The following is a 4,506-nucleotide window of genomic DNA, read 5'->3' on the forward strand; positions in this document are numbered from 1 at the left end:
ATGTTCAGGATCTGAACTCCACAAACTGCAGGATTATTAGTGCTAACTGCGTAAACACCTAGTTATGCTTATTCATGTTATTTATTTGATTTGTCATTTTCTATTCATTGCTGTTATGTTTTCACCACTCTTATTTTAGTATTAGAATTTTTATTTTTAGTTGGTTTTTGTTGTTGTTTTTTATGTTTGTCTTAGTTGTTTAGTGTTTTTTTTCTTATTTTAGTGTATTAAATAAGTATATTTTATTTTATTTAAGTTAATGTTTATTTTATTTCAAGTAATGAAAGTGCTTTTTAGATATATTTTGGTTAAAGTGATTTTTTGTTTTGTCATTTTTATGAGTTGTTGATTTTTTTTTTTTTAAATGTCCATTTTTATTTTAGTTATTTTATATTTATTTTCTAGTGGCAACTAGCTTAAAATAAGTCTATTTTTTTCCAGTTAGCATTTATTTTATTTCAAGCAACAGAAGTGTTTTTTATGGTTTTGTTTTTAGTCAGCTATAATAACCCTGGTTGTCATATAATGCAGAAGGTTCAGCATTGAGCTGAAGCCTCTATTTGGAGACGTGTGTGTGTGTGTGTGTGTGTCTTTCAGCGCGAGCAGCAGATGGTGAAGGTTTTGCCGCAGTGTCTTTCTTCTTACCTGTGAGGTCACCTTCTCTATTCCCGGCTCTGTCGTTCAGGTGAATGAACACTGTGGGATTGTGGGCATTGTATTTCCAGCAGACAGCAGCCGAATGTGTGTTGTTCAAAGATTCTTCATAATGTCTCTTTGGTATTCCATATAAACAATATTATCATTGAGAATGAGTAAATTACTGCTTTGAAAATGGCCTTAACTCAAGGTTAAGCGAGTGCTAAAAAACTTTCAAGGTCCATTATATGTACATTATACAACATTTTTACCATTTTTATTTAGTTTGTCTAAAATTTTCAATTTTTTATATTAATTTAAATTGACAAATGTTTTTAAATAGTTTTAGTTATTGATAAGACCAGTCTGCTGCCTCATAAATAAATTAAATATAAATTTGTGATGTTACTCTTTTGTTTTGTTTTTTTCTACTGCATTACTCTGCATTACTGTGTATAAATGTCAGTCAGTCTGGGTATTTCCCAGCAGACAGCAGGTCACATGTCTGGGTCATTCTCCGGATCCCACCCACTCCTCCACGACTGGGGCATCACCATGACGACTGCCATGCTGTTGGCATTTTGCCATTAGAAATGCTGTTAAAGGTAGATTGACTGATATCTAAAGAGCAGAATATCACACAGACTTGAGGATTTTAATTATAGTAAGAAACCACAGAGCAACACTACAAAAATCCCTCAGAACTATCACTAAAGAAAACAAAAATTGCTCAGAACTATTGCTAAAAAATAAAAATATCTAAGAACTATCACTTAAAAATTAAACTGCTCGGAACTATCGCTAAAAAATTTGCTCAGAATTATCGCAAAAAATTAAAATCTCTCAGAATTATCGCAAAAAATCGCTCCGAATTATCACAAAAAAAAATTACAATTGCTCAGAATTATCACAAAAAATAAAAATCCGAATTATCACTAAAAAATCACTCCGAATTATCTATTAAATAAACATTTCTCAGAACTATTGCTAAAAAGTCAAAATATCTAAGAACTATCACTAAAAAATTAAACTGCTCGGAACTATCGCAAAAAAAATTAACAGAATTATCGTTAACAAATTGCTCAGAATTATCGCTAAAAACATCAAAATCACTCAGAACTATTCATATAAAATAAAAAAACAGAACTATTGCTAAAAAAAAATTGACATGTTAGCAAATGCCTAACATTCTAAAAACCGCCTGGAACACCTTAGCAACCACATAACATTACTGCTCAGAACACCTTAGTAACCACATAGCAATAGTTGTCGACCAAATGGAACAGTCGTTCCAGATCAGTGCGATCTCTGGTTTATCTTTGTTTTCTCTTCAGTAGCTGATCCAGCGTGTGTGGATCTCTGAGCACTTGAGTGAGCAGACGGCCCAAAGTTTTCAGAGCAGCTGAAAGTCATATCAGACTGGTGAAGTGAGGTCTAGAGTTCATCTGATGGTCATAAAGCAGTTCCAGCTATTACAGTGGCATCCATTGAGAGACGCAGGCAGAGCGGGGCATATGGCGTCCCATCTGGGGCTCCTGTCCTGTTTGATTCATTCAGGGAGCTGCTTTGTGCCGAACACTTAGACGAGACGCCACCGGCCGCACGCACTTCCCTGCTGTTGTGTTTCCTTCTGCATGTCAGTCCATCAAACCTCTCAGTGACGTGATTCTTCTGCTTTCGTTCCATCAGTTTGGCTTTCAAGTTGAGTAAATGTCCTCTTCTAGCTCTCTAAATCTCTCTTCTGTCGGTATAGGGGCCGCGTCGGCCCTTATAGCGGCTCCATTAGCCGTAGTTTAATGTAGCTTGTGTTCTTCTATACAGCAGGGTAATTATATGAGGTAATTACATACATTCTGAGAGGCTGAACACATGAAAGTGCTGCAGTGATTGTGAGGAGAGGCCCGTCTTTAACATGCTGCCATTTACAGCTACAGGCTTTTACACTGATAGCGCTGTTAGGAGGCTGTTTGAATATTCGCTCTAAGCCAGAGCTGCCAGTGCTATTTAATATTGATAAAATTAATTTAGTCTATTTTGAATTAACTTTTATTTGTATATTTTCAGATTTCATTTAGATTTCAAACTTAGCCAATTTAATTTAGTTTAGTAATTTTATGTGATTGTCATTTTTATTAGTTTTCATACCTATTTACATACCTGTTCAGATAGATAGATAGATAGAAAAAATCGCTCAGAACTATCGCAAAAATTTAAATCGCTCAGAGCTAACGCAAAAAATTTTAATCGCTCAGAGCTATCGCAAAAAATAAAAATCGCTCAGAGCTATCGCAAAAAATAAAAATCGCTCCGAACGATCGCAAAAAATTTAAATCGCTCCGAGCTATCGCAAAAAATAAAAATCGCTCCGAACGATCGCAAAAAATAAAAATCGCTCCGAGCTATCGCAAAAAATAAAAATCGCTCAGAGCTAACGCAAAAAATTTAAATCACTCAGAGCTAACGCAAAAAATTTAAATCGCTCAGAGCTATCGCAAAAAATAAAAATCGCTCAGAGCTATCGCAAAAAATAAAAATCGCTCCGAACAATCGCAAAAAATAAAAATCGCTCCGAGCTATCGCAAAAAATTAAAATCGCTCAGAACGATCACAAAAAATTTAAATCGCTCAGAGCTATCGCAAAAAATACAAATTGCTCAGAATGATCACAAAAAAATTTAAATCGATCAGAGCTATTGCAAACAATAAAAATTACTAGGAACTATCGCACAAAATAAAAATCACCCTGAACTATCGCAAACAATAAAAATCGCTCAGAGCTATCGCAAAAAATAAGAATTGCTCAGAACTATCGCTGAAAAAAATACTCAGAACTATTGTTTAAGAAATAAGAATTGCTCGGAACTATCAAAAAATATATAAATAAAAATCACTCAGAACTATTGTTAAAAAATGCTCATAACTATCTCTGAAAAATAAAAATCATTCAAAACTATGACTAAAAAAATTAAAACCGCTCAGAATTATCACTAAAAAATAAAGATCACTATTGCTAAAAAAAAATTAAAACAGACAGATAGATAGATAGATAGATACATAGACAGTTTGTTTATACTCTGCATTCTCTATTCTGCTTTGGTTCCGATCTCACAGCGTGACCTTTGACCTCATCAATAGGGTCAGCTTCCTGTGGTCTGTTGTTTGGGTTTCTAGCAGTCAGTTGTTCTGCTTCTCTGAAATTCACATCAGCTGGACGAATCCAGTTGAGCTGAGCTGTTCTCCATCATATCATCATCTACATCTGAGCTTCATGCAGTTTCTTGCTGATCTATCAGTCCATGTTTGATAAATAAACAGCTGTTTTGTGCCTGGAGTCATGAATGTCATTCCCTCACAGGTCAGTCAGTGTTGCCAGAACTAAAAAATACCTGACACAGGGCTTTTGTGTGACTACAATTTAAATAAATGTATAAAATAAATAAAAGCATACATGCATAGCTAAAAGAATTCATGATAAATTAAGGAAATTAAAAATAAGTAGAAAACAATAAAATATTTATTTAAATAGTAAATCAAGGACTGAAAGGATTCAGTAATAATTTAGAAAAAAAAAATGTACTTGTTAATTTAGAATATAATAATAATATAATATAATAAGTTAAACTAATGAGAAAATGATTAAAATATAAATAAATCAAAATATAAAAAAAACTAATTAGAAATCATATAAAATATTTAAATAAAACAATTATTTAAAATGTAATTATTAAAGAGAGGTGGATTGATAGACAGACAGTAGTGTTGGTGTTTGGTCGTGAATGTGTGACAGCAGCAGATCTTCATGAGGAATCCACCAACAATAGCAGCCTATCCTCTTCTTCTCTAGTGCCCTATAGTGATGCTCTCTCTCTC

This window comes from Sinocyclocheilus anshuiensis, unplaced genomic scaffold, assembly GCF_001515605.1.
Source record: "Sinocyclocheilus anshuiensis isolate Anshui unplaced genomic scaffold, SAMN03320099.WGS_v1.1 scaffold1151, whole genome shotgun sequence".
Taxonomy (NCBI): Eukaryota; Metazoa; Chordata; class Actinopteri; order Cypriniformes; family Cyprinidae; genus Sinocyclocheilus; species Sinocyclocheilus anshuiensis.